The sequence below is a fragment of the Cucurbita moschata genome, unplaced genomic scaffold, assembly GCF_002738365.1.
Source record: "Cucurbita moschata cultivar Rifu unplaced genomic scaffold, Cmos_1.0 Cmo_Scf00077, whole genome shotgun sequence".
Classification (NCBI taxonomy): domain Eukaryota; kingdom Viridiplantae; phylum Streptophyta; class Magnoliopsida; order Cucurbitales; family Cucurbitaceae; genus Cucurbita; species Cucurbita moschata.
Window position 1 is genome coordinate 167,365 of NW_019268593.1, and position 9,824 is coordinate 177,188.

The following is a 9,824-nucleotide window of genomic DNA, read 5'->3' on the forward strand; positions in this document are numbered from 1 at the left end:
GAAACTCCTGAGACCCTTGCTGAAACACCAGAGGTGAAGCAAGTGGGAGTTGATGTTGAGTTGCTCAAAGATTCACAGAGTAATGTAGCAGATACTCAAGAAACTCCTGAGACTCATGCTGTTGGTGAGGAACCCAGTCTATCATTCAAAATACAGAAGGCGAATCCATTTCACTCGGAGGTTGGTTGAAGATGGTGATGTGTTTTGAGAAGATAGAGGGTGCAAAGAATCCAGCAAACATGTTGACAAAATGTGTTGATGTTGGAATATTGAGGTTGTGCAAAACCTCAATTGGTATGGTGCAGTGAAGATGCTCATGGTCGTTTAAGAGTGAAATTCTTGGTTGACTAGATCAGTCTCCAAGTGGGAGAATTGTTAGGCTATGGAGCCTGATACTTATTTATAGCTTGGTCAACGGTTATATCCGGTAAAGCTATATTTGGTAAGCTATATATAGTAAAGCTATATATGGTAAAGCTATATCCGGTAAAACTATATATGGTAAATAGTTATATATAGTAGATGGCTAAATCTGGTAAAGCTATATATAGTAAACTATACCATATATATATCTGGTCCGGTAGAGCTTTGAAAATGTACTTTTCTCTGTAATTCTCTCTGTACATACGTGAAGTCATCAATACAAAGAAATCCTTTTAGCCAGAGTTCTCCTTGCAACTTCTCTCTATCCTTCTCTTTGTGTTCATCTAGATCGAGCGTGTGCGTTGTTGTGCGATCCTAACAACTGGTATCGATCCTAACAGAATGGTCTGTAATTTTTATGGAGTCATTATTAGAGTCCATCTTAGGTTGTAATTGATCGATAATGGAAACAAAAGCAAGCTAAATCAAAGAAGAAGATGGAAGAGGCGGTTTGAGTATTTTTCTACTGGTTGGGGTCCGGTTCAAAGTTTTAAGGGTTGGTTCTACCGGTTCGTGATCCTCGGGATAGGTTCAAGTTATTTTCAATTATTAATGTAATAATTTAGTTAATTGCTTGCTTTAAAATGCCAAAACCAATCCACTTTAGTATGTTTAATTAATTAAGCATTGTGAATGTATGTTTCATTCACCTTCGAGCGCTACCATAGTTTTGCATTGTCCATAAGATGCATTGCGACCAATGTAACTCTTAGGTCCTCTAAGAACGTTCCTGTGGCCTTCAAGTATTGTTCTATGTCAAAAATAAAGTTTTTTAATTCCTTGGCATCTTAGTTGCCATTGAAGGCTTTGGTTTAGCCCAACATGAGCTTGGCTTGGGGTGTGGTCTCTATGGCCCTCCTTGCAAACTCACTCAGGTGCTCATCTTAGCCATGATGACATTCAACAAGAGAGATCTAAATATTGTTCTACGTCAAAAATAAAGTTTTCTAATTTCTTGGCATCCTGGTTCCCATTAAAGGCTCTGGGTTCTTGGATTTTTAGTTTGTTAAGCCCAACATGAACTTGGTTTGGGGTGTTGTTCTCAATGGTTCTCCTTGCAAACTCACTCGGGTGCTCATCTCAGCGATGATGGCGTTCAACAAGAGAGACCTTGAAAACGACCTAATTATCGCATTAACCATTTGAATCACCTCAACCCCACTTGTTGAAATTGAACCAAATATCTATAATATAACTCGAACAAAGGTACGAAGTTCATAAAAGTCTTTTTAATCTAAGATATTATTGAATTTGACTATAAAATAAAAAGAAATAAGAAAATAATATTCCATTGCCGAGAATAAAACTTGGGTCTCCTAAATGAAAGCTAGATACCCTAACTGCTGGACGATAGTGGATTTCTAGTGTAGTTGTCTCGGAGTGTTTTGTCTGATAACTGAAGAGTTTTAGTATGATGTTTTGGGTAATGTCTAACTCTTCTACACGTCATTCCATGTGTGTGATAGAGTTCTCAGAGTTACTGCCACATTTCGGGCTATTCGATCGTGTGGCTTTTTCTTCTAATGAGTCAACATCAAAAGTCAAGTCTTTGATTGGCAACCCATCTAGGGGGGCATCGATTCAATCAACGGTCTTCCCATGAGTTTATGGTGCATGACCCATTTTTTATACCATTCACCTTCGAGCGCCACCATAGTTTTGCATCGTCCATGAGATGCAAAACCATGTCGATAGTAAGGCTACTTACTTAGATGACCTTAGTCGAAGTTCTACACCATAGTTTTGCATCGTCCATGAGATGCAAAACCATGTCGATAGTAAAGCTACTTACTTGGATGACCTTAGCCGAAGTTCTATCTAACTTCAAATTAGCTTGATTTCTGTCTCTCGAATTCGTTCTCACTTATGCCAAGACGCTTCACCCTATTAAAGATGTTTACCGAATTCCTTCCGTAATTCTAATTTTTAAATTTTGTTAAGTATTTAATAAATTTCTTAATCTTTCCATTTAAATTTGATGTTCCTGAGATATAAATGTCTAACAATGTCTACTAATATACAATTTATTAGATACTATAATTTCATAATATATTTGATAATTACCCTTTATTTTGTGTTTTTTTAATACATTTAAGTGAAACACATTTTTCTACCTAAATAATTTTGGGGAAACAAATGAATTACTAATATATTATATGTTGTTTAATCGATATTAATATTAAATATTAAATATTTTAGAGTAAAATGTCTAATACTTTCGTAATCTTTCAAATAAGAAATATGCTAGAGATATTATAATCAAATGTATTATAATGAGTTGTGTGGAACAGATGCTTGCAGAATCTGTAACGTCCATTAATGAAATAAATACTTTTGTAATCTTTCAAACTCTCATGTTGGATTATAAATGTCTCAATACATCTCCAAAGTGTGTCGATTAGGGACACGAGAATAAGTTCGTCGGGTGCTTTCGTTACACCCATTTAAAATTGTTTGAAATCTAGCCAGTCAAATATTACGGTTGACTAACTACAACTTTAATTTTGTTATTTAATGGGTTGTTTAGACCAAAGGAACAAAGATTGGAATGAACATGGAAATGAGAAAGGGAATAAAAGCCTCAAACTTTAGTACATGGTTTCAAAGATAGGAATAAGTTATTCTCATGCGACTATTTAATACACTTCCATTCTTTTTCCTTCTTTCTCCCATTCTTTGGTTTAACTTTTTTTTAAAAAAAAAAAAAAAATTAAATGCGAGAATGAAGAAATTAAAAAGGAGAAAGAATGGAAGAAGAGTATTTTGTATATCATAGGTTTTTTTTTTTTAAAAAAAAAACAAGAAATCTTGTCGATGTTATAATTGTGTCTCATTTCAATATATCATCTTCTTAGAGCTCTTACACGTCGAGTTTTCGAAAATGGATATCCCAACATAAAGATAAGTTAAACTTATGTTAAAATGAAAAATAAAAATAAAAACTAATATTGTTAGAGGATGAATCGATAATCTTAGTAGTATTTTTATAACTATAATGGTTTTTAGTTATAACAGTTATGGTTTTTAATGGCTCATTTCTAAAAATGGTTGGTAGAAAGTTTGGAAGTAAAAAACAATTTTTATTTTAGACTTGTCAAACCATAAATAAATGTATTTTTTAAAAATCATTTTAGAAGAAAAATGCATGAAAAATATCTATAAAATATTTAATTAATTTTTATAATTAATACTAGTGTAAAATCTTGTTCTCCTGAGCCGGAACCTAACTGTAAACTGATTGTCCTCTCCCTATTTTGTTGGGTTTTTTTTAATTAATTTTTTTAAAAATCTTGTTGTAAAATTTTTATAACCTATACTGCAAACTAAAATAAATTAATTTTATTAAGCATGATTATTTATTTAATTGATTCAAAATTTTTAATGTTTTTATTAGTAAAATTAATATAAACTTAATACAAAAAAAAAAAAACAAATGGTATATATATATATATTTTTTAAAAATCACTATTAATAAAATATTTCAATAATATCTTTAAATTTTTTTTGAAAAGTCTAAAAAAAAAACAACATAGACTTTAAAATTTAAAAATATCATAGCCACTAGTTTTTAGATAGTTACTATTAATTATTTTGGAATTTTCAAAAGAGTTTTAATTTTAAATTGAAAGGTATTAATGAAACTTCTTACCATTCAACCACTATTTAGAAACATTGCTCAAACTTCCAAGGTAATTTTGAAACAAAGTATTAACGGTTTCAAAACTATCCATAAGAACATTTTGAAGAATTCTTTTAAAAAACTATTGAAGTATTATTGAAACTTTTTAAATTTTAGAGGTATTTTTAAGATAAATTATAAAGTTTAGAGATATTTTTATTAATTTGGCCAAAACTTTATAGGAATAGAAAGGAGGAAAAATGATATAGAAGAACATACATATAGAAACCTTTGATTTTGGGAGCGGTTTGACTGAGTGTAAAGAAAGTATAAGAATAACTATTCTCCTGTCTCATCTTTGAAAATGTGTATTAAATAAAAGATTTTATTTCGCTTTCTTATTCTTATGTTCATTTCATTCTAATCTTCGTTCCCTTGGTCAAAACGCTTCCTTACGTAACAAAATTAAAGTTGTAGCTTTCAAACTAGTTTGAATGAGTGTAAAGAAAGCACGACAGTAACTTATTCTCATGTTCATCTTCAAAACATGTAGAACATGTATTAGACACCTATAAATATAAATTCAACATCGGTATGGAACGCTTCACTTCAAATAAATTTTTAGAGTAAAATATAAAATAAATTATTTAAAATATATTAGTGCATAAACTTATTGATATTAAATTTCTTTCTAATATAAAATTGTTGTTAATCCATTGTAATATTTGATGACTTTCAAGCTGCTTTGCATGGGTGTAAAGAAAGCAGGAGAATAACTATAGATAGATAAGTATGTGATTATTTCATTGTGGCTCTATTCCATTTCCATAGTTAAAAGACAGTAACCCTCCTTTATTGTAGAGAGAGAGGGCTTAGTATAAACAGAGAGAGAGAGCACTCTAGTGCTTGTTGAAATCCTTGAGGACATCTTCAAAGGAAAAGACCCAAGGCTCCATAAAGTTAAACCCATAGTGCATCACCTTTGCAATATATGACCAAGGAATACCATTGTCATTTATAGCTTCTATCACAAGAATATAATATTGATGATTAGGTAAGGGGTTGTCGATAATATCGGACAGACCGTTCACCACACGCTTGTAAATTAAACAATGTCCCTGCTTGTTTTTCCTTTCCACTGCAGCCCGTGCAGCTTCTTGTACTTTTTGGTGGTCGACATCCCTAATTGGAAATGGAACGGGAGGAAACACTTCTTCACCACTCATTTTGGAACAACTGTGATAAATAGTTTCAACAAACTTGTTTTGCTGGTGAATACTTTGGAGTTTGATATTTATAGTCGTGGGTAAACACTATTCAAATTAATATAGCTTGAGCATTCCTCTCTTTATTTTTCAAAGATTAAAAAAAATTATTCTCTCTCTCTCGAATATTGTACGGTATTGATTATTCTCTCTAAAGTGAATTTTAAGTGAAACACATTATCTACCTAAGTAATTCGAAGCTGCAAGCTTCACACCAAGAAGAATTGAAGCCCCAAAAAATTTTTTTTGGTGAGTATATCTACTCATAGAAGCCACATGTCTAAGAGTCACCGAATAAAAATCAAATATGAATAAAAGGAATAAATATGATGCTATTTTTAAAAAAAAATCTAGGACAGCAGTGACACATTAATTATATATATATTTAAGTTTATCAATTTCATATTAAAAAAAATTCAAAATAAATAAGATTATATATTTGTATGTTTAAATATAGTTTAATATATGTTTCACTGTCAAAACTTAATCAAAATCAAGTGATATGAAATGTTGGATTATAAATATCTAATATCTCTATTGTATTAACAAGTTTTCAATACATATCCAACAAGTGTCGGAGAGGAACGTGAGAATAAATTATTCTCATGCTTACATTACATCGGTCAAAGAGTATTTGATACCCTTCTAAAATTAAGGGTTTTTTTTTTTATTCTTCCTTCTTTCTCACTTTTCATGTTTATGTTTTTTTAATTTTATTTTTATTTTAATTTTAATTTTTTTTTTAATGTTAAATGTGAGAATGAATAAGTTAGGAAGGAGAAAAAAATAAAGTGTGCTCTTTCGTATTTATGTTTTAGGCTTTTTTAAAAATGACATGAAATATTGTTCATGTGGTGTCATAATTGTGTCTCATATCCATATATTATGTTCTTGGAGCTCATTCTAATACCTTTGATAAATAGTTCCAAGCGACTTTGTAAACTTGGCTTTGTTCATGAATACTTATAGGTTCGATATTTATAATTGTAGTTGACTGCTACTTAAATTGAAGAAATGAAATTTGACAATAGAGACTAATAGATGTATGTTCATTATGAAATAGCTTCGAATTAAATTCTTTTTAGTTGGAATAATGGATGCCCAGTCACCAAGTGTATAATCATGCATACTTTTTAGTTTTAAAATAAATTAATTTTTTAGTTTTAATTTTATTAAGCCGGATTATTTATTAATTTCATTAAATTAATTTTAATCTGTTGTTATGTTTTTTTTTCAAAATTCATAGGCTAAATTAATAAAAATATTATTAAACATTGCCCTCTAACAAATATCTTTCAAAAGTTTCAGTAATATCCTTAAACTTTTAAAAAAATCTAAAAAACACCCAACTTTGAAGGGTAGAAATATCCTAACTATTAGTTTTAGATAGATACTATTATTTTTTTTTTTTGGAAAAATACTCTTGAATTTTGAAAAGGGTTTCAAAATTACCCTTTGACTTTCAATGGTGTCCATCTTCAAAACATGTCAAACATGTATTAGACACCTACAAATATAAATTTGTGAGTAGAAATTTGAATTGAGCTCAATTGAAAATGTAATCTTAAATTATATCTAAAAATATATAAGATTTCATTTTTTAAACATTCACCTGAACAAAACAAAGAGTCAAGAAAATGTCATTCGTGCCACCTTTTTAATTCTCTCTTATTGTTCAAAGATTAAAAAAAAAAAAATTATTCTCTCTCGAATATGGTACAGTATTGATTATTCTCTCGGGAGTGAATTTTAAGTGAAACACATTCTCTACCTAAGTAATTCCAAGTTGCACTAAAAGAATCAAACTCCGAATATCAACTTGGATAAGTGTCAACTTTTATTCTCCATTTGAACATGAATTAAACTTTTTTTGGTGAGTATATCGACTTATAGAAGTCAAATATCTAAGAGCCACAACAATAAAAATGAGATATGGATAAGAGACATAAATATGATACCACATACTTATGGTAACATGTCATTTTTTAAAAAAATTTAGGACACCAATGTGACAATGCACGTTAGCTTTAAAAAAACATATTTTAAAATTAATTAATTTTATATTAAAAAGAGATTCAAAATAAATAAGTTTATATATTTGTATGCTTAAATATAGTTTAATGTACATTTCGTTTTCAAAATTTAACCAGAGTCAAGTGTCTGATATGACAGGTTAGATTTAAATGTTTAACATATCTACTGTATTAAGAAATGTTCAATACCTATCCAACCAATGTTCAATACATAGCCAACACGTGTCCAAGAGGGACATGAGAAGAATTAGTTAAAAATTTGGGGTTATCCTAACGGTGACAGGAAGCAAATAACTCACACTGATCATGATTCTTAATAAGATTCAAGGTCCTTATGCATAAATCGTAGGGTTAATAATCTGGGGGGCATTTTAGTCATTTTCCTTAATCCATAACTTATAAAATAGATGAAATAAATTGATAAATTAATAAATTTATAGTTCAATTGATTTGCAATACAAAAAAACAATGGTCGAAAAGATAATAATAATACTCTTTGGTGGGTAAAGTCCACATCAAAAACAAGTTGCAGAAGAAATTGTCTACAACCTATATAAGACCATCAACGTATCTATTTACTTTCATGGAGCAGTGCGGTGACCACACAACGAACTATTCTTTTGCCTTTTATTAAAGATACCATGTACTCGCCGCTCCAAGTTGCATGCGGCTATTTTTTTAGGGGTCCTCTCGTTTGAGCGGCACCTACATAAATTTTTGTTTAAAATAATTTTTTGTTTATTTTATTATTAAAATCGGTATTTTGTTTCTTTTAGTATGTTTGCAAGTATGTGTTTTGTATATGGTCTTTAAAGGACTCGGATCTTAAAACATTGAAAGTTGGAGTAACATTGGTTTTCATTAGTATCACAACGAGCTAGATAAAACATCTCTAGAACTTTAAATTCAATAACGAATAACTTGTGTTTGACTCGTGATAGGACATTTCATCTTATCTCTAATATTAATTTATGGAACATGACTCAGCCGACATAAAACATGAAAATCATGCAAAAGTAAGTTTTAACAAGGAGTTCTATGGTGTAATAGTTAGCAATTTAGACTTTGAATCCAATAACCTGGGTACAACTCCCCATACGACCTTTAATAAATCCATATAGAGTAAATAGGGCAATATGGGCAACATATTGGGACAAGAATCTAGTGATGATAGTTCCTAAATCTTGAGAATTAAGCTTTGATTTAAATTCATTTGGAGTTATCTTGGTCTACGTCCTTTTTTTACTACCAGCTCGACTCTTCACTAAACCAACGGGCAGTCAATCACTCCTTCACTAAACCAAGACATTCTTAACTTAAACACTAATTCCAGAATAACTCTTATTCCTATAGTGTTTTAGTTATCGCCACTTTGGTTAAAAATATACAAACTCTTAGTAATTCTTTGTAAGTGTGACTCGCCATTTTCAGACCTCAGAGATCGGCCCCAACAATGCTATCGAATGAATAAGCCAAAGTTGGGAATGGACCTAAGAAAATCCTATCCATTTCTGGAGTTTGCGTTGTTTCGACTCCCATGTTACGACCCTTCGAATGGGTAGTTGCTCTAGGGCAACATTAGGTGGAACATAGGAATCTCATGGTGCAACCTAGTGGTGGAGACAATAGGACGTGTTGATATACTTCCTTCTCCCACTTACTATAAATATTTTCTCTATTCACCTTGTTATTGACTAATGCAAATACCTTCCGTATGGAGGCTGCTCCCAAGGCAACACGAGGCCGAGCATGAATCTCACGGTGTGAATTTTTCAGAGAGCGTAAAAAGAAAACGATGTATCTCATATACCTTTTTCCTCCCACTAAATATTTTAGACGGTTGGGTATACTCATTACTTATGTATATTCTGGCTAATTAAATATAACCTAAGTCTAGGTAATTTTTCCAAGTATAATATTTATACTGGATTTTTACCTATGATGTTTAGGTGTTTTTTCCATTTAAAAAAAAAAATAATAATAATCCTTACATCATTCATGCATGCTCATAAAACTGGGCTAACTAAGCTCAAGTATTGGCCCGATCTCTAGGTAGTTGGTATTCTGTAAACCGTCAACTTAAGTACCTCCAGCCTTAGACAAAATCATGCCAGGTGAGCTTTCTTGTAACCGCGGTTTTACAAGATATTGACCTATTTTAACTATTAAAATTGATTGTGCTTGGTTGTTAGCCCTAAGTGAGCATGCATTTATCTTCATAATAGATTTTAACGTCTATCTCGTTTTATGATGTTGAAAATAACCTATAACATGTATCTAACATGCTTTATATAACTATTATATGATCATCCATTCCGTGCAATAATATAAAAATTTGTATCTATCACTCATGAAATCATCAATTATAATAAATTAGCTAGCATGTTCAAAAGCATTAAAACTCAATGAGTTTGAATACTAACCTTTTGTAGTTTAAAGTTCTTTTTCTTCACGAACCGGTTTCGGACCACCATTAGTGTCTTT

The 9,824-nt window shown here is 30.8% G+C and overlaps 1 long non-coding RNA gene and 1 other non-coding gene across 2 annotated transcripts in view; both read left to right on the forward strand.

Moving 5' to 3' along the window:
• The window catches only part of LOC111438541, a 9,421-nt gene extending 4,514 nt beyond the window's left edge, over positions 1-4,907 (forward strand). The window contains exon 3 of the long non-coding RNA XR_002709691.1: positions 4,825-4,907. This is a non-coding gene — a long non-coding RNA (uncharacterized LOC111438541). The remainder of the gene's footprint in view (positions 1-4,824) is intronic.
• A 3,019-nt stretch (positions 4,908-7,926) lies between these two features.
• On the forward strand, positions 7,927-8,043 carry LOC111438543. Its single transcript, XR_002709693.1, has one exon. It is a non-coding gene; the product is annotated as a U5 spliceosomal RNA (small nuclear RNA).
• The last annotated feature ends 1,781 nt before the right edge of the window (positions 8,044-9,824 follow it).